The sequence below is a fragment of the Ambystoma mexicanum genome, chromosome 10 (assembly GCF_040938575.1).
Source record: "Ambystoma mexicanum isolate Mex_15411 chromosome 10, UKY_AmexF1_1, whole genome shotgun sequence".
NCBI classification, from domain to species: domain Eukaryota; kingdom Metazoa; phylum Chordata; class Amphibia; order Caudata; family Ambystomatidae; genus Ambystoma; species Ambystoma mexicanum.
In genome coordinates, this window is record NC_090932.1 from 1,710,825,630 (window position 1) to 1,710,846,428 (window position 20,799).

Consider the following 20,799-nt stretch of genomic DNA (forward strand, 5'->3'; position numbering starts at 1 on the left):
CGGGAGCCAAAGGCCTCTTGCGTGCAGATTTTCGGTGTGCGCTCCCCACCCTTCCAGGGAGGCATCCGTGGTCACTGTCTCCTGGTGGGCTGGGGTCTGGAAGTCCATGCCCGCCGTCAGATGCGCGCGGGTGCCCCACCACCGGATCGCTCGTCGGAAACTCTCGTCGAGTGTGATCCTTTCCTCGAAGCTGCCCGTCGTTTGGATCCAGCGCGCGTCCAGGAACTCCTGCAACGGGCGCATCCGGAGCCTGCACAGGGGAATGAGGTAGATGCAGGAAGACATCATTCCGAGGAGGGACTTGATGGACCTCACCTTGGCCGCGTCGGCCACCAACATCCGTTGTACCTTGCCCAGGATGGCCCTGGCCCTCTCCTCCGACGGGGAGGCCAGAAGGGACACTGTGTCGAGCCTCGCTCCCAGAAACAGTGCGTCTTGCGCGGGTACCAGGTGGGATTTGGCGTAGTTCACGGAGAATCCCAGGTCCGTGAGAAGCTGGACGGTCCTTGCCGTGTGGTCCACGGCGAGCTCCCTCGTCTTGGCTCGGATGAGCCAGTCGTCCAGGTAGGGGTAGACGTGGATCCCCTCTCGGCGCAGCTGCGCCGCCACCGGTGCAAGGCACTTGGTGAAAACCCTGGGTGCCGACCGTAGTCCGAAGGGGAGGGCTTTGAACTGGTAGTGACGCCCTTGGACCACGAACCTGAGAAATTTCCGGTGCCCCCTTAGGATGGGAATATGGAAGTAGGCATCCTCCAAATCCAACGACGACAGGAAGTCTCCTTCCTCCAGCTGACCCAGGACGTGCTGGAGGGTGACCATCCGGAACTTCTGAGCCTTGATGAACTTGTTCAGACGTCGCAGGTCTAGGATGGGGCGCCATCCTCCCGTCTTCTTCTTCACGAGGAAGTATCTCGAGTAAACTCCGGAGCCCCGAAGCCTCTTTGGGACGAGTTCGATGGCGCCCTTCCTGAGCATCGCCTTTACCTCCAGGAGAAGCTGCGAGACGTGAAGCTCTTTCCTGGCCACGGGGGGGACGCGCGGGCACCTTCTTTGAAACTCGAGCGCGTGGCCCCGGGCTAAGGCGTCCAGCACCCAACGGTCGGTGGAGATGGACTCCCACACGCTGACGAAGCTCGCCAGCCGGCCTCCCACCGGGGTGCTTCGGTGGGGGCCCGACCCCACGGCCGGTTCAATCCTGTTTCGACGAGGCTTTGCCGCCTTGACCTCCTTGGCGACGACGGCGGGGTCCGCCCGACTTGCCTCGTCCCCTATAGGCCTCCTGAGACGACGAGCGGGCCGCTTGACGGTAGGTGGAGAACCCGCCGCCGGAACCTTTGGAGGCGCCCTTGCCTCCACTGCTCCGAAAGGGCGGCCGTCGTTGTTGCAGAACCCCAAGGGCCCGGGCCGTCTCCGTGTCCGCTTTAATGGCCTGAAGGGAGTCGTCCACTGTTATCCCAAACAGGTTGTTCCCATCGAACGGCATGTCCAGGACTCTGGTCTGTACGTCTTGACAGAAGTCCGTAGCCTTGAGCCATCCACGCCGCCTAAGGCACACGCCGTTGCCCAACTGGCGGAATCCCGTATCAGCAATGTCCGTCGCAATAGTGATGGCGTGGTCCGACGCCACCTCACCTTCCTGTAGGATCTCCAGGGCATCCGCCCTCTTGTCGTCCGGTAGGAAGTCCAGCAGAGGAGCCAGTTTGTACCATAGCTCCCTGTCGTAGCGGGCCACGATAGCCAAGGCGTTGGCCGCCTTAATCGTCGTCGCTGCAGACGAGATGACCCTGCGTCCCATAGAGTCCAACTTCTTTCCCTCGCCGTCCGGCGGGGAAGTCGATGTGGCGGCCGCACCCCCCCCTCTTTCTTCCTGGCCGCCGCAGAGACGACGGAGTCCGGGGTAGGCTGCGCCCGGAGGCACAGGGGGGCCGCGTCCGGGACCCGGTACTTCTTTTCGTACCGGTCTCTTCTCGCTGGCGTCGTGGAAGGGTTCTTGAGGAGGGCGAGGCCCTCATCCCAAATGTCGTCCAGTAGAGGCACCGCGAGGACCGTCTTCCTCTTGGCCTTGCGCCGTTGATAAAGGAATCCTTCCCTTTTCTTCTCCTCAGGGCAGAGTTGGAAAAGTTCGGATGCCCTGGCGATCATGGAGTGGAACGATCCAATCTCGTCGGGCGGAGAAGCCCTGGTGGGAGGTGACGACGGAAGATCCTCGTCGTAGACCTCGTCGTCCGTACCCGTCGCGGCCGTGTCAGTCCCCGTATCATCCCCTCGAGTCGTGGACGGGGAGGAGGGCTGGACGGGGCGCGACGGCTGAAAAGGAGGTGGAGGGTGAATCCTTCTTTTCTTGGGAGGGGGAACGCCAGAAGGTCCCGGTTCTGGGTCCCCCGACGGGAGTGGTTCCTCCGTTGGCAACGGTAGTCTCGTCCTTATCTCCGAGCATAAGGACTGTATAGCCAACAAAATGGCCGCCGAGTTGTCTTGCGGCGCTGGCAGAGGGGAATCCGACGGGCGATCAGGTGCCCCGTCGGCGCCCTCGACGATGTCGTCGTCACCTGCGTCGGGATCCATCCCGACGGGTCGGTCTTCTTCCACGCCGAGGCCGTGGCTTAAGACCTCGATCAGCTCTTCCTCCGAGGTTGAAGCCGAGTCTACGACGACATCCTGCCCCCCCTTTTTTTTTCTCTGCCGGAGGTTTCACGGGGGTCCTATCGATGGGCATAAAGGAGGACTCCCTCCGAGGTGGCAGGGAGACTCTGGGCCCCGAGGTCGCCACCACTGGCGCAGCCTCCACAGTCTGAGCCAGGGCCGCCGCGACAGTCTCGATACAGGCCTTGGCCGGATGGATTAAGGCCTTCACCACCCTACGTGCGCTCACTGCCTTATCCTTGAGGGGGGGGGGGACACTGCCTCGCTCCCCCTCCGATGGGGCCTTCGAGCTCGACCGAGGCCCCTCCAGGAGCTTCGCCGGGTGCTCGGCCTTCCTCTTACCCGACCCAGAGCGTTGGCTCATGGTTGATGGTACCGGGGAGGGTGCGCCCTGCCTGGCGCCCGTAGAGCCCGACTGTTCGGCGCTCCCGGTGCCAGCGGACTCGCGGTGCTTGGCCTGGTGTTGGACCCCCGTCGCCGGGGCGTCCTCAAAGGTCTTAGAAGACCGCTCGGATTTCTTCCTCTTCTTCTCGCCGGACGGGCTCTTCCCTTCCAGCCAGTTGGCGAGACGTTGATGGCGGTCCTTCATGGTCCGCTCCGACATGTTGCCGCAAAACGCACAGTCCTTCTCCACGTGCGTCTTGCCCTCATGTAAGCAGTAAAGACAAAAGGAGTGTTCGTCCTCCTTAAAGACGTTCTGCAGCTGGCATCCAGGGCAGACCCTGAACAGCTTTCCGGGCGTCGAGCTTCCCTTCTCCTGGGCCATGTCCGGGACGGGCCTGAGAAACTTCTGGAGTCCTCCAAAAGCGTAGCTCGACGAAATCTTCACCCTTGAGGGGCGCAGACGAATCCGACACGGGTCCCCGTTGATCGGATGGAGAGTCGGTGGAGCTTGAGGCTCTTTTGACCGAAAAAAACAAAGTTTTTGAGAAAAAACGTGAAAAAAATAGCACTAACGCTCGAGAGCAATAGCACGAGGATCCCAACACATGAACGTGCGGTAAAAATCTGAAGATGGCTGCCAGAGGCGGGGCTTAGGTAGAGGGCAGTCATTGGCTGTGGTCAGTATGACGCAGAGACCAGTGATTGGTTATTACTACGAAAGACAGATCAGAAACGAAACTGATACTGGTTTTTTCTTTACCGAGGATTCCCAGCCTGACGACGGGGAATATTCATGAGCATGTGAATCCATGCCAGACCCCATGCTGGAGAAGTTGTGCTTAACCATGTTAAAGGTGGAGGAGAGATCAAGAAGAGTGAGGACAGAGGGAGTGTTAGTGTCAAGATTTGAGAGCAGGTCTTCACAGGTGCTCAGAAGAGCAGTTTCTGTGCCTCTGGATGCTCTAATGCCGGACTGATGGTCGTGGAAACATTGATTCCGTGTGGAAGTTTAGCTGAGAGATAGCCAGCTTCTCCCAGAGTTTGCCCGGGAAAAGAGTGATAGAGATCGGGCGGTAGTGAGATGTAATGGAAGGGTCAGCAGAGGGTTTCTTGAGAAGAGGGTGCACAAGGGAGTGCTTGACAGCAGTTAGGAAAACTCCAGTGGAAAAGGAGAGGTTGCAAAGGTCAGCTAAGGCTGGTGCGAGGGAATCAATGTTGTCCTTGACAGTTTTGGATGGGCAGGGTTCAACTTGCTTGGATGAGGCCTTCATAGACCGGACTTGTCTGGTGACCTCATCAAAGGGGGGAGGTAAGATTAGAGAGGCGAGAGAGGAGCCTGTCAAAGAGAAGAAGGTTGGGTTGAGGACCCTGAACCATGATGGTTCTGTTGAAATAGACATTAATGATGACTCTGGAAATGGTGGAGAGGTCAAAGAGGACCTCCCAGCGAGTGCCACCATTAATGGGAGAAGAGGCGATAGGATAGAGAAAACTGACCATGTAGCGAGTCCAAAGGTCAGGAGAGTTTACGAAGAAGAGGATGTCAGTGACAGTGTCTCTGGCGGAAGCCTTGACACAGGTGTCTGCAATAGGAAGGCCTGGGTTGGAGCTCAGGGTGTCCTTCTTAAGTTTCTTCCAGCCAGATTTAGTGATAGGAGAAGGATAGGTGAGCGTGAAGCAGTTGGAGCGGATAGGAGAGATAGATAGCGACATGGTAGGCAGAAGAAGGGGGAGGAAGACACTTGACAGACTTAAGCCCTAATGCACTTGGAGGAGGCAGAGGGGGAGGCAGAGGGAGGTGCGCCTTGTGGGGGCACAAACAGCCGCAAAGCACAATCAAAATTGGTTGTCCAGCATGGAAGATGAAATGCAGTACACTAGACAGGTTAAATGCGACTTTAAGACAGGGCAGGTGACACAATCAGTTAATGTCAGGGCTAGATAAGATGAAGAACAGATGCAGTAAAGTGAGAGGTCGTCAGACCGGGTGCAGAGTGAAGGATTTGAGAGCTAGTACACGGATCTGACCTTCAGAAGAGTGCTTGGAAGTGCATTTGTCACCATGTGTCCATGGAACATGGTGTTTTCCTTGGCCTCCATATGTATATTGGTGGGGTGTAGGAGAGGACCCACAAAGACCCAGCCAGACAGCGAGCAGACAGAGGCCGTAGGAGTGGGCCTTGGTAAGGGGGCCGGCTAAGCCTGCCGGTCCCCGACTGACTTCACATGGAAGTTCAACAGCCAGTGCCAGCACACGATCAAAGAAAGTACTTCAGGCTCCCAGCCTAAGCAGAGAAGAAAAGCAGAGTGGCCATGATGAAAGCACTGCATGTCTGCTGCATGGGCAGGCGAAAAATCCGAAGACACAATATGTCCATGAAACAGGCAGCAGGATGGTAAAAACACACTGCCAGGTGGTGTGATGTTGTAACGCTCAAATTACACTGATTTTCAGCCAAAAATAAACATTTTGCAAATTTAAAAAATTACGGGAAAAAAATGTGGGATTGTATATCCTTGTGCGTCTGTGTCTGTGGGAGTGTATGTCTGTGGGAAAGTGTGCCTGAGTGTGCTCTATGTACCTGGGAGAGCGTGTGCTTATGTCCGTGGAATAGTGAGTCTAGGTCTGTGAGATTGCACGTCCTTGGAAGTGTGTGTCTATGTCTGAGGTAGTGCATGTATGTGGTATTGTATGTCTGACCATGGGAGTGTATGTCTGCCAAAGGGTGCACCTAGGGTTTTAAGTGGGCCAGGGCCAGCTGGACCGAGCCTCAGCAGGCTCTGAAATCTCGTTTTGAGGCGGGGCCCTCCCGGGGTTTACTAATCTCCCCTAGCAGTCCCGCCAACTACATGACAAGGATTGTTTCTAAAGCCTTAAGTTCTCGCTCCTGTGCGAAAGCTTCATGCTTCTGTAAAAAATGCCTTTCATCCATAATGGTGATGCCGCACCTGTGAGGCATCCCTTCAAGCAAGAGATGCCCGTGGGCCGGCACCACCATTATGGAAAGAAACCTGTGGCCGCTGGAAGCAGAGGCCTTGCTTTCTAAATCCTGAAGCTCCCGAGCATTCGCGGGAGTTTCAGTCTTTGGGAAAAAGGCCTCAGCTTGCAGGGCCTCACCTTTTCAGCTTTAATGGGGACACTGCCCCTCCCCAGCTGGCGAGGGGCAGCGCCACCATTAAGGCTGAATAGGTGAGGTGCGGTCCCCTGCAGGCAAGCCTATAGAATATAAATGCAGAGATTGGCAACCTCTTCCTCAATGTGAGAGGGTGCTGATCTCTACAAAAGGCTGCCTTGCGAGGTTGACTGTAGTCCACTGATCTGGGGCTCGTCAAGGGGTGTGGCCTAATAAGCTAGCAGGTGACCCCCTGCCGTTAGGCCACGCCCTTTGTTCTGCAGTGCCATTTAAGCCACTGGGTGCGCGAATATCTGGGAGAGTGTGTGCTTATTTGTGTGTGGACTGTATATACTTGTGTAAATGAAAATACAAAGGAGTGGGGGAAATGTCCCAGAAGCAGTAGGGAAAGGGGCTACAAATGTACTATAACAAGAAAAGTCCGTACTGCTTTAAATACAAATTTCAAAAGGTTCAATTTAAATTATTTCTCTGAGCGTACCATTACGATATCACACATTTTAGGCTTCTCTTAAAGCAATCGAGGCAGCCTCAAGTTTGTGAAAGAATTCTTTAGGTATTTATTTCACAAGAAAGAATATGCATGAATATTTTGTAAAAAAGTATGCATAAATAGTTTGTTAACAGTAAGAGATATAATACAAAAAACAAGTATGATAACACGTGAATTCAAAATTAGTGAAAAACGAGCTGCAATAGAAAATTAATTATCAATTTCTTAGAGCAAAAGAAAAATACTGAAGGAAACCAGACACATAGACTGCCAATAGTGGAACGTGACCTAATAATAAGCCCACATACATGATTTTGTGGCTTAGTGAAGGGCCACTATAGAGTTTATTTTCATAAAAGAAAGGCAGAGTCTGAATTTGTTCTGTTTCCTGTATTTCGTTGACAGGTCTGCCTATAGAATATAAATGCAGAGATTGGCACCCTCTTCCTCAATCTGAGAGGGTGCTGATCTCTACAAAAGGCTGCCTGGCGAGGTTGCCTGTAGTCCACTGATCTGGGGCTCAAGGGGTGTGGCCTAATAAGCTAGCAGGTGACCCCCTGCCGTTAGGCCACGCCCCTTGTTCTGCAGTGCCATTTAAGCCACTGGGTGTGCGTATATCTGGGAGAGAGTGTGCTTATTTGTGTGTGGACTGTATATACTTGTGTGTCTAGGTTTGTGGGTGTGTGAGTCTTTGTGCGAGGGTTTTTTTGTTGCTGAGAGAGTGTGTGTTTGTGATTGGTAGGGCGTGTTTCTTTCTTGGTGGAAACTGAGAACCGTGTCCATAAACGTGGTCGCTGGAGAGTGTGCCCATGTATGTAGGGAGCGTGGGTCTATGTACATGAGAAGACCTGTATTTGCAGAAGTTGCAATGCAGGGGGGCTGATAACGTAGTCGTGCGAGTTTACTGGTCATACGCCAAGTAATATGCTTGGCAATACGCAATTAATTGTGACAGGAATTGAAGCGTTGTATTTTACTTGACACAGTGTTTGTGGGGTAAGGGGACAGGCTGTGTTTGTAGGAACGGACACGACGGGCTAAGAGGAGGAAAAGGGGGGCACGCAGCGACTAGGGGTTGAAGGGGGGACTGGGATGAGGATGTGGAGTGGACAGTGGAGTAAGAGAGAAGATGCAATAGAGTGGGGGGAGACAGAGGTGGGAGAGAAGGAGGGAATGGGTCAGTAAAAAGGCGGCCTGAATGGAGGGAAGATGTGGGGAAATATTTGAGAGGAGAGAAGGAAAGGGGGGTGGGGAGACGGATAGGGCGGTAAGATAGGTGGGAGCAGGGCATAGAGATGGGGGAAGGGAGAATGGAGTGTCATCCCCATACACAGAACTAGTGACCGCTGTGGGAAATTAAACCAGCAACCCATGAAATGTGCCTGCAGTGTGACTTAGGAAAATAGAGGCAGTTTGTCATATACTTCCCAAGACAGTGAGAGATACACTCTACGCAGCAACATTACATTTGGCCACTGTCACATTAATTGTAGCTTGTCAATGCATAAAGGATATCAAGCCTTCTTACCATTATCTTTGGCGCTGCCAAAAGATGTTCAGAAGAATGTTGATCATTGTGAATGCAATAGGAACTACAATGTTTTTGTTCCATATGCATGTTGCAGCATTTTCTTGTTCTTTTAGTTTTTTTTTTAATGCGCTCTCTCTTCTTCTGCAGCGGCGCAATTTTTTTTTTATGGTGCGATATTGGGCTAATACCTTTCGTACTTTAGCCTGGCTTTTCTGCAATAGCTGCTTGTTTGTGTCTGTTTGGGGTGTGGATTCATGCTCGGCTGATGGGCCTCCTTGGGATTGGGTTGATGCCTGGTCTTCTTGGGATTGGGTTGGTGCCTGGCCTTCTTGGGATCGGGATTGGGTTGTTGACTGGTCTTTTTGGGATCGGGATTGGGTTGATGACTGGTCTTTTTGGGATCGGGATTGGGTTGATGACTGGTCTTCTTGGGATCGGGTTGGTGCCTGGCTTTCTCGGGATCGGAAAATAGAGGCAGTTTGTCATATACTTGCCAAGACAGTGAGAGATACACTCTACGCAGCAACATTACATTTGGACACTGTCACATTAATTGTAGCTTGTCAATGCATAAAGGATATCAGGCCTTATTACCGTTATCTTTGGTGCTGCAAAAAGATGTTCACAAGAAAGGTGATCAGTGTGAGTCCAATAGGAAGTAGAATGTCTTTGGTCCATATCCATCTTTCAGCAGTTTGTTGTTGTTGTAATGCTCGTTTTGTTTTTCTGCAGTGGTCCAATTTCCTATTTGTGATGCAATATAGGGCTAAGGCTCTTCGAAGATCAGCCCGGCTTTCCCGCAAGAGCTGCTTGGTTGAGAAAGTGGCGCGGCGGTAATTGACGTCACGCTCAGCTGATGGAGCTGCTCGGGGTGTGGAGTCACGCTCGGCTGATGGAGCTGCTCGGGGTGTGTATTCTCGAGATGTGGTGGCGCACGGAGGGGATCTATCCGCCATCTTAACGGCTCGTCCTCGTCCCCTCTGCTGGCACGTGGAGCGCAAAGGTTTTCGCTCATAGTTGTTGCTCAAGTGGAGGCGTTCTTGAAGGTTTGCATCTACGTGGTAACCATCAGTAGCAGATTCTGCGTTCTGTGAATTTCCCGATGGTAAAGTGATTTATAATGGCCTTTTCTACCTTCCAAACAAGATGTCTGAAAGAAATGTAATTGGTCAATTAAAGCTAGTACAACTTAAGCAAGTCTTAGTTGTGTAACAATACTTGCAGCGAAACAAGGATTTCTGCAGTAAAATAAGTTTTATGGAACACGGTTACTCCAGAATCAGATCTGACATTATTTGGCTGTATGAAAAATTCAGTAACTAAACTCTTCATTGTTTGTGTTTCTGATGACATATAGGGATTTTCTGTTTTAAAAAAGCACAACACTTCACCATGCCCCAAACGGAGTCCAGTAAAGTATTTTGGACGCTGTCAAACCGTCTGCACAGTGACTATCTGTAATTGCATTTGTGCGTTTCACTACCCTTAGGAAATGGAATGTATACATGCACCAAATGGAGGGGTGGTGTTTTAGTGCAGGCTCCTTGCATCCAAAACATCACGAAATGCACATGAAATTTTGGGATCTGGTTGGACATTGAAATAGCTGTAACCACAACAATTAAGAGAATCTATTTTCAAACCACTTCTATAAGGATTGCCTGCAGCTAGTGCACAATGATTAGTCTACAGTAAGTGACATGCGTCCATTTTGATAGCGTATGTTATGTGGTGTGTGTTTGAAGTCTTCAGGTAAATGTGCCAGTTAGAAACTGGCTCTTGCCAACCTGTAAATGAGTATTCATACCAGGTGTCGCATGCATGCTATACACAATTCTTTTCACCCAGTTGTCCTTTCTACCTCTGCAACTGGTCTAAATGCTGAATATTGCTGCTTCAAACCTTATTTATTGGTCATTTTTATAGCGCCTATACACTTAGCAACAAGCGTTTCAAAGCGCTCCAACGCAGGGAGTGAATACAAGGATTGAACACTCTTAATAGTCATTGGTACATTCAGAATGGGTATGTGCAGTGCATTTAGAGGTACAACATCAGAAATGAGGAAAACAAACTGTTAAAACAGGACAATAAATGAATGCACGTGCCTGACGGTCGTTACACTATGCAAGAGCTTAAACAAGAAAGAGGGAGAGAGGGAATGGGGGGTGGGGTGAGGGGTAAGACGAAAAAGTAAGTGCAGAGATAAAGAAGGTGGGGGTGGAAGTGAGAGACAGGATAGACACATCCAGTAAGCACCTAGAATCGAAGTTATGCAAAGAGTGGCAAATATGTACCATCATTTGAAAGAGCTAGGAGCGGCCAAACGTTCTGGTGTGTCTTGCGTGGGAAGTCATGGAGAGCCCCCGGTGCAGGTGAATACTGGGAGGTGGTGAGAGGAGAGAGAGAGCAAAAGGGGGGCCCAACGGTCCAGCCAGGCCCGGGCAGGGTCAGACAGGGGCATTTGATGAGGGCTGATTGGCCATATGTAGCGTGAGAGGGCCAATCAGCACCTCGAGGCAAGCAGGGCACTCGGGTGCCAAAAGAACAAACAAAGGTGCATGCAGCCATGATGGAGAGGGCCAGGCCGACTGGCATAGCACCATCAGGCCCCACAAGGCAGCGCCACTGCAGGTGCTGCGTGATTAAACAAGTCCTCCCACGTATTCCTCATCTTTGACATACTCCGATATCCTGCTTGAGGCTCAGAAACTTTTCACAGCAGAGTGCGCTGTGCGTCGTCATCACCGACTTCGTGTCCCTCGACGGCCTCCGTCCGTGTCGAGCATGACGGCGTTGGTATAAATGGCACGTACCGTGCCCGTTGCCTCAGTTTTGTTTTTCCACACAGCCTGCTCAAAACCGTTCACTCGCCTCAGCGTTCATTCTTTTCTATGCACTTCAAAGAAATTGTCGAAAATGTCTTCATCTACCATAAAAATGGGTTTCATGATTGTGGTTCTAAAAATGTACAGAACAGATCCCCATTGAGTAGGTCTCTGGCGCTTGGGATCAGGCCACAAAGTCCATGACTGTGGCTCGTGTCAATCGATGATGGTGAAAGCCTTAAAAAAGAGGAAGGGGAAACTCGTCCTGGGCAGGCCTTCCCCAAATCTGCTTTGATCACTCCATCGAAGGTTAAATCGTCCGAAGACAAGAGCTCGAGAGATGTTTCTCCTCACCGATCCAAGAGACGCAGACATGCGAAGCATTCTAGGTCAAGGTCTCGTCGCTCTTCGTCATCTTTCTCGAAGAAATCCAGAAAGAGACACCATTGCTCTCGATCGACCTCTTTGGATTCCTCGCCCAATGGAAAATGGGTAAGCGTTCCTAGTAAAAGGGCATTCCAAAGCAGAGTGGAGTAATTCCGACAGAAAATTCTGGAAGTTTTTGTAAAGGCGGCATCACCTACCCCTTCAAAGAAGTCGAAAGAGACTATGGACCCCCATGACACCAAAGGCCTGCAGGGTGTTGTCAAAAGCTACTGTTCACGCACCCAAGTGCCCAGACAGAATGGCCTTGAAGGCCCCTCGAGTGCCACTGTGGTCTCGACACCTCGAGAGAAAAGTTCATCTCCATTCCAGCCAAACCCAGCGAAGGTGTCGAAGTCAATCCCACCTACTTCGAAGGTGGTTGTCGAAGCATTCGGCATTCTCTTGGTGCTCATCAAAGGTTTTTAAACCATAGGCTAAAAAATACTTTTATGAGGAGGAGGTGAAGGAGGAAAGCCCTGTTTTTGGTTCTGGGCTGTATTATGGCATTCCTGGTCTCCCAGAAGAGGCCATCTCTGAGGAATCTAGGATGAGGGACCTGGTAGACGCACTTAAATAAGGCAGTGGACTTTATACTTCCCCTGAAATAAAATTTGACACACCTGAGGGATCTAGTCATGCTGATGCATCTTACCAATCAGTGATGTCTAAAGTCATAGAGTATTTGGGCTGGGGAAGATCTGTGGTGGACTATGAGCAGGATGACGTAACTTACATTCTGGATAAGGGGCTGCCTAAGGACCCTATACTTCCATTCCATACAGCAGTTAAGAATAGAGTCCTGGACAATTGGAGAAAACCAGACCCCACTCCTGCCGTGAATAAAGATTTCACAAACAATATAGGCCTTCCTCCATTGACCTGGAGTTTCGGTCTAACCACCCATGTCCAGAAAACCTGGTGGTACAGGCAGCCACTTTTGCTTCCAAGGGGGTGCTGTACCCTACAATTTCACCGGACAGGGACGATAAGAGGGTGGACACCCTGGGGAAGAGAGTCTTCACGGCTGAAAGCATGACTCTGAAGGCGTTCAATGCTACCTGTGCCTAAGACAAGTTCACATATACCTTGTGGGAGGTGATTGCTATGGCGGCACAACATGTACCTGAGCGGGAAGAGAGAGGACTTTTTGAACATCATTCAAGATGGTAAGGCTGCCATGTGTCAATCACTATAATCGGGCATGGACAAAGCAGACTGTGTGAGTTGCTCCATGGTTGCTAGTACTGTTCTCAAGATGATTTACCTGGCTGAGCAAGTCAGGTTTTGCACCCGATGTGCAGTCCAGGCTTTTGGACATGCCTTTCGAGGGATCACAACTATTTGGATCCAAGGCGGAGGAAAGCCTAGAGAAACGACAGTCCTCTAAGGCAGCTGCTAAATCTCTTGATGCTGCAATTAGACTACCTCAGCCGGGTCGATACACTTCTTCTTTCAAGGTTGGAAGAACCGGACATTTAGTTTTTACTTCTCTGTTGGAAGAATGAGTCAATTTTCCCAGAGGGGACAAAGGAGACAGCTTTGTGGCTGCTGAGGACATGGATGCAGAGGTACCACTACATCCTCTGCCTCTTTGCCATCTGCAGTCTCTGTGGCTTCAAAACTGCTTTGAAAACTCTGGTAGGGGGCAGGTTAACCCAGCATGTGGTAGAGTGGCAAAGTATTACTTCCGATGCTTGAGCACTGCAAACAGTTGCCCAAGGGTACTGCCTCACTTTTCTGAAAAGACCTCCAAACTGTCCCACAGGAGACCAGTCCTTGAAAGTACCAGATCCGCTCCTCTTACAGGAAGTTCAGCCCTGTTGGAGAAAGGTGCAATCGAACCAGTACCTGCAGTGGAAAGAAATCAAGGCTGGTACTCTCCTTATGTTCTGATTCTGAAAAAGGATGGAGGGTTGCAACCCATCTTGGACTTGAGATGCTTGAACAAGTTCCTCAGGAAGGACCAGCACAAAATGGTCACTCTCCAAGTCTTCCAGCATTCGATTTTCTAATGGTTGCTGGGCATTCTGCATTTTTCTGGGGGCCAGAAGCCCGACTGAGGATGAGATCCCTTCAGTGGACCCTCAGATCCCAATGGGCGCAGTTCTCCAGCAGAATGACAGATCTGTATTTGTATTTATTTATTTATATTGCGCAGCCTGCCCACGGGCATCAGGGCGCATGTTTAGAAGGGTTACAGTGAAGTTACAGCAAGGCAGTTCCATATTACAAATTAAATATACATAGGGCAAAGAAATATAATATGCATACAATTTACAAGGAAGTTAGTCGTCCCACTATATACAGAGGTGATCGGAGTGGCACAGCATGCAGTGCGAGTTTACACAAAGGTGACTTGAGGCTTCGTCTTGCTCATAGAGCCATTGTTTTACTCTGTTTTTGAAGGCTTGCAGGGAGGGGACATTCCTGAGATCATTGGGTAGTGAGTTCCAGAGCTTTGCTGCCAGGACTGGGAAGCTCGAGCCTCTGGCAGTCTGGAGCTTGAAGCTAGGAATGATGAGTGTATGTGCTTGTGCAGATCTTAGAGGTCTGTGGGCTGTGTGTTGTGTGAAGCGCTCTGACAGGTAGGTCGGTGCAGTGTTATTCTGTGCTTTGTAACTAAGAACCAGTGTTTTGAGGGCAATGCGCCGTGAGATAGGGAGCCATCGTAAAATGCGTCTTGTGGAGGAGATGTGGGCGCGCCTAGGTATGTTAAGAGCCGCCCTGATGGCGTTACTCTGGGTTACCTGAAGTTTGTCGATGTTTTTTTGACTAGTTCTCAGGTAAAGGGCATTGCAGTAATCAATTTTGGATAAGATGAGAGTTCTGGCAAGGATCAAGCAATTGTCCATGGATAAGAAGGGGCGGCAAGTCTTGATTAGTTTGCATGTGTACGCAGATGCTGAGACTACTGAGTTGGTTTGTCTAGTGAGAGAGAGGGTGGAGTCTAGATAGATACCAAGTGTTTTAGTGACCTTGGTGACCTTGATGATGTTCCCATCAATGTTGAAAACATCATATTTGCTGTCAAGTTTTGCAAGTTTGGATTGAGAACCTAGGATGAGTAGCTCAGTTTTCTCGTCGTTTAGGCAGAGACCGTGGTGGGCCATCCAGGCCTGGATGACGGTGTAGACTGTATTGAGAGCTTTGACGTCAGTTACATAGTCACCAGTGATAGGGATGAGTATCTGGGTGTCATCAGCATAATTTGTGTAAGTGACACCCAGATGGTCAACAATATCAAAGAGTGGTTTAGTAAAGACTTTGTAGAGCGTGGGTGATACGCACGAGCCTTGTGGGACTCCGCAAGGGACATGTGCTGGGTCAGCAGCGGCAAGAGGTGAGAAGACTCTCATGGATCTGTTGGCAAGGAATGAGCTTATCCAGGATGTGGCTGCATCGGAGAAGTGGGGGGCCGTTTTGAGATGCTGGCAAAGGATTTGGTGGTCCACCAGATCGAAGGCGGCGGATAGATCTAGGAGGAGTAGGATCCCGAGCAAGGGTGCCCAGGATCTCCTGTGATGGGCCTGCAAAGAGAATATCTTACAAGGGGAACCTTTTTGGCAACCATGGCTGGAGATTACGGTGGTTATGGACGCCTCCCTCTCAGGTTGGGGGGGACATACCAACGGTCTGTCGATCGGCGGACGCTGGTCTACATCATAGTCCAAACTTCACATCAACCTTTTGGAGCTGAGGCCAACCAGAGTAGCACTGATGGCCTTCCTGCCCTCTGTATGGAGAAAGAATGTCCTGATAATGATGGACATTACGGTGGTGAGCTCTCTGTCCTCACCAAGAAGAGAGCTCATATCCAAGCCCGCGTCTCTGCGTCATCTAACAACTCGGCTGAACTCTTTAAAATCTGCAAGGAACTGGCCAATCCTGCCGCAGTCTCTACCTCTCCTGTCCCTTCCCAGGCCCTCTGCACGGCACTGGCCTCTCACTTCATTTCTTAAACTCAGGACATCCTGTCCTCACTCTCCTCCTCTCACCCCCCTCCCGCTATTCCTTGCTCTGCCTCTGGCCCTTCTGCTGCCACCCCTCCTCCCTCCTTCTCTACCTTTCCCCTTTTCTCTCCAGACGAGGTTTCTAGACAAGTCCGATCCATGAAAGTCTCGTCGAAACAGGTTCACCCCTGTTCCTCCAAAACTATTAAGGATCACATCGACTCCCTAGCTCCTGCCCTGGCGGATTTCTGCAATCACTCCTTTGCCACTGGAGTCTTCCCTTCCACCCACTGAAGCACTCCCTTGTGCACGCTCTCCTTAAGAAACGCTCTGCTGACCCCTCCTGCCCGGCTAACTATCGCCCAATCTCCATAACTCCCTTCCTGGGCAAGCTCCTGGAGAAACTGTCCATCTCCCAACTCAATCTCCACACGGAATCTGTTGGTTGTCTTCATGACCATCAGTCTGGCTTCAGAGCTGCCAGAAGCACGGAAACTGCTCTCCTGAACATCCGTGAAGACCTGCTCTCCAACCTCGACTAACACCCCTTGCGTTCTTATCCTGCTTGATCTCTCTTCTGCCTTTGACACTGTCAATCATGCCATCCTGCTCAACCGTCTCCGTGACAACCTGGGTATCACTGGTCTGGCTCTGGCGTGGCTGACTTCTTTCCTCTCCGACCGACCCTCCCAGGTCCAACTTGGGTCCTTCCTCTCCGACATCTTTTTCTCTACCTGTGGTGTCCCCCAGGGATCTAACCTCTCTCCCTGGCTGTTCAACCAATACCTGGCACTCCTTGCCCACCGCATCGCCACTCTCTGTCCCAACTTTCAGTGCTATGCGGATGACAACCTAACTCATTTTCAGGCTACCCTCGGCCTCCTCCGCTCCTTCCCTCATCTCTGACTGTCTGCCATCCAGGACTGGTGTGCCGCCAATGACCTCTGCCTAAATGCCAGAAAAACTGAGATTCTACTCATCGGCACACCCACTCCCTCCTTCCCTGCAGCTCTCTGGCCGGCCTCTCTTGGCCCTCCTCCCACTCCCACCTGCAAGTCAAAAAACCTTGGGGTCATCTTCGACTCTGCACTCTCCTTCTCCCCTCACGTCTCTAAGAGGTCACACTACCAGCTGCACCTCCTTAGAAGTATTCTTCCTTTCCTATCCTTCCCCCAGAAGCTCACTGTCTCCAGAGCCCTGGTCCTCTCCAAGCTGGACTACTGTAACAGCCTCTAACTAAATCTTCCTGCCTCCACTCTCCGCCCTCTGCAACTTATCCAGAACAGGACTGCGAGACTTGTCCTTGGCCTCAAGCCCAGGGATCGTATCTCTCCCGGACTGAAATCTCTGCACTGGCTCCCAGTGGCTGCGAGGATTAAATTCAAAACCCTCTGCATTGTACACAAGGCCTTCTGGGGTCTGGCGCCAAAATACCTTCAACTCTCTCTTCCTAAATACCTTCCTTCTCGAGCTCTTCGCCCATCTGCCTCCAACTCCCTCAGGGTCAGTCGCTTCTCCAAGCAACGAGTTGGTGGCAGATCACTCTCTTCGGCAGGGGCCTCTCTCTGGAACAGCCTTCCTGCCTCCCTGAAACTCGAGGAGAACCACCTCCGGTTCCGGAAACACCTCAAAACCTTCCTCTTTGCTTCTGCTTTCTCTCCTCCCCTCCCTTGCTGAACTCCTGACTGAAATTGCACTGGTTACCTGGACACCCCTCTGATCTCTGGCCCAGGCCCTGTCAACTGCCCACCTGCACTGCCTCCCTGGCAACCCCTGCACTTGGGGGACTGTTTCTGTATCCCTTCAGTCCCCTTTCCAGCGTTTGTCCGCACTTCCTCCACTTGCTTGTTATGTGTTTTATTTATCTTATTTATTCCACTTCCCATGCACTGCACTTCCCCCTCTCCCTTTCCCTCCTTGCACTCTTCCTTTCCCCCCTTCCCATGCACTTGCGCGATCTGAATGACACCTGGCCTAGTAAGATCGTTCTGTCCTCCCTTTGTTCCCCCCCATTGCCTCGTCGCGCCTTGAAACACTTGTGTATAGGCGCGTTATAAATGCCATATCATATCATATTACCTCAACGAGAGAAGGTGCAGGGTCAATACCAATGCAGCTCTGGTTTTGGGCACTGCATGAAGGAACCTCTCTATCGGCCATTCAGCTAGCCGGAGAAGAGAACACTGCAGCGGACGCTCTGAGCAGGCAGAGCACAGTCTCCCACGAGTGGGAGTTGGCTCAGGAAGTCCATTAAGAGATCTTCGCCCTTTGGGGAACCCGTCCAGTGGATCTGTTCACGTACAGTGTCAACAGGAAATGCAACCTATTCTGCTCCAGGGAATTTCCTCAGAGAGGAGCTCTAGGGGACGTGTTTGTAATGGACTAGGAATTTCCACTTTTGCATGCGCTTCCACTAGTCCCCATCATTCCTAATGTTCTCAGGCGGTTGAGAAAGGTTGGGAAGATCATGATCCTGATTGCTCCAGATTGGGCCAGGAGGACATGGTACCCACAACTTCTGGAAATGTTCATCTGCTCTCCAATTCATCTTCCCCAAAAGCTCTCGCACCCAGAAATCAAGATCTTCAACCTTCACGCCTGGTTTCGGAGAGGTACAAAGATTGGGACCTTCTGGAAGACCTCATGTAGGTGTTGCTTTCGGTGTTGCTTTCGGACAGAAGGCCAGCAACAAAATCTCTATACTGCTGCTGTTAGAACAAGTTTTGCAGCTGGTGTATAGATAAAGGAATTGACCCTTTAATTTGTGACGCACCATCTGTGCTGTAACCCATCAGAGGCTACAGGTTTCTACGTCCAAGGACTATCTGGGTGTGCTGTCCATTTTTTAAGTCCTTGCCGGAACAAGGCTTCTATTTCAAGGTCCCTATTGTCGTTCAGTTTTTGAAAGGATTGACTAATATCCTCCCGCAGTTCCCTTCATTGTTCTGTCTGGGACCTCAACCTAGTCTTGAGCTTCCTGGTGGGTGCTCCTTTTAAGCCATTGCATTTCTGTCCTCTTAGGATGCTTTCCTTAAAGACTGTGTTTTTCACAGCCATTACCTCTGCTTGCAGGGTTACTGAGCTTCAAGCTTTGTCATCTAAGCCACCTTTTAAGTCTTTTATAAAGACAGAAAGGGTAATTCATAGAATTCAGCGCACAAGTGGCGCACGCGGCTGGCGCAGTGTGCGCGTGCTGCAGTCTGCGCGAGCCGTGTGCGCCAAAACACATTTAGGCGCACAGCGTATTCATGGATTCCAACATCCACAACCAGCCGTGGCGCAGCGACCCTGCAGCAGCGCCAGTTACGCCCCCCAAGAACGCCCCTTGTGCAGGGAAAAGCCATCAAAATCCCCAATCCAGCGCAAAGGGCTGCAGCAAACGCCTAGCGGGGAGCGTGTATTACTGGGGTTCGCGGGAAGTTTCACACGCGATTGTCCTGGGTACGTGTATTTCAGGGGTGCGCTGGAAGTTTCACACGCGAATGGCCTGGGTACGTGTATTTCAGGGGTGCGCGGGAAGATTTACACGCGATAGTGCAGGGTACGTGGATTTCAGGGGTGCGCAGGAAGTAATACACGCGATCGGGCCTGGGGGAGCGGGTTACGTGTATTTCAGGGGTGCGCGGGTGTTTTCACACGCGATTGGGCTGTGTACGTGTATTTCAGGGGTGCACGGGAAGTTTCACACGCGATTGGCCTGGGTACGTGTATTTCAGGGGTGCGCGGGAAGTTTCACACGAGATTGGCCTGGGTACGTGTATTTCAGGGGTGCGCGGGAAGTGTCACACGCGATAGTGCAGGGTACGTGGATTTCAGAGGTGCGCGGGAAGTAATACACGCGATCGGGCCTGGGGGAGCGGGGTACGTGTATTTCAGGGGTGCACGGGAAGTTTCACACGCGATTGGCCTAGGTACGTGTATTTCAGGGGTGCGCGGGAAGTTTCACACGCGATAGTGCAGGGTACGTGGATTTCAGGGGTGAGCGGGAAGTGTTACACGCAATTGGGCTGGGTACGTGTATTTCAGGGGTGCCGGGGAGTCCTACACGTGAATTGGCAGTGTGGGTCCTCCCAGGTGTCCCCTCTACACCCTCCACGGCCCCTGTAGGCAGCCCACACCACAGGGGATTACCCCGCACCCCTGGTCATGTCCGGCAGGCAGCCCATCCACCATGGCCATGCCCCCCAGCCAAGCCACATGTCAGCTTGCACCACTGATCACCAACGCATGACCCCCCTGCAGTCAGGGCCACCTGCCAGCAGGCCCCCACTCATGTCCCCCTGCACCCCCACCCCCACCCCCCAGCAGTCAGGGGCACCTGCCAGCAGGCCCCCACTCATGTCCCACTCATGTCCCCCTGCACCCCCACCCCCCAGCAGTCAGGGGCACCTGCCAGCAGGCCCCCACTCAGGTCCCCCAACCACAATTTCACATGCATGAACCCAATGAGCAAATCCCACACATGGAATAAAAATATAAAAATGTATTATTTACGAAATCAAAGCAATCAAATGAAAGGTAAAAAAATCAAACAAACATGAAAAGAAATGCATGTCCAAAATAATGAAAAACGAACTGAAGATGCAATCCCAAAAGATCAAGAAGTAAAATGGTCCAAAATCAATGTCCACCAAAACAAATCCAAAGGAAAAGTAAAAAGTAAAATCCATTGCTCCATGGTGAAATCATAATAAAAAGTTCCAAATAAACAATTGTCCAACTATGTACAACACATTGTCAAGGGTCCATGAGCCCAACGAAAGAAATGAAACCTATCTAAAAATCTACCTACAAAACAAACTATATACAAATGTGTGGGGCATAGTCCAATCACCCCAAAATAAATCAAAACGAAAAGAAAACTTAACACTAAAAACTATTTACAATGGCGGCGGGCTAGTCCCACGGCTCACTTATTGATGTCCCGGGCCAGGGCATCATCAAACTCCTGATCGATGTCCCAGAGGCGGTCCTGTTCCACGGCCCCGAGGGTTCGCAGGGACGATGTCATCTGGATCCCCAGGTCCCTGCGAATGGCCTCGAGGCACACGACCCGCCTCAGGGCCCTCCGCATGGAGTTCTCCGCCCTGACCATCGTGAGCCGTTCCGCTTCCGCCCGCCGCCGCTCCGCATCTATCGCATGGCCCAACCGCTGCCACACGTGAGACACATCCTGTCCAGGGTCCTCCTGCCCTCCGGCCGATGCCTGCCCCTCCGATGACGATGGCCCCGAGCCATCATTGCTCCCACCTACAGCCTCCTGCTGCTGCTGCTGACCATGTGCCCTGTCCGATGGGGCCTGCACATCCTCCATCTGCTGGTCTCCAGTTGTGGGGTCCACCCCTGCTGGACTGCCGACTCCCGACTGTGGCAGGGATGGGGTCTCCACCAAGCTGGCCGTGTTGGTCGG

General features: G+C 51.7%; 1 long non-coding RNA gene across 3 annotated transcripts in view; it reads right to left on the reverse strand.

Moving 5' to 3' along the window:
• The window catches only part of LOC138492759 (uncharacterized), a 450,582-nt gene that overhangs the window by 346,802 nt on the left and 82,981 nt on the right, over positions 1-20,799 (reverse strand). For 2 of the 3 annotated variants that reach the window (XR_011276260.1, XR_011276259.1), the window contains exon 3: positions 8,183-9,335. This is a non-coding gene — a long non-coding RNA (uncharacterized lncRNA). The remainder of the gene's footprint in view (positions 1-8,182; positions 9,336-20,799) is intronic. The other variant, XR_011276261.1, reaches the window with a different exon arrangement.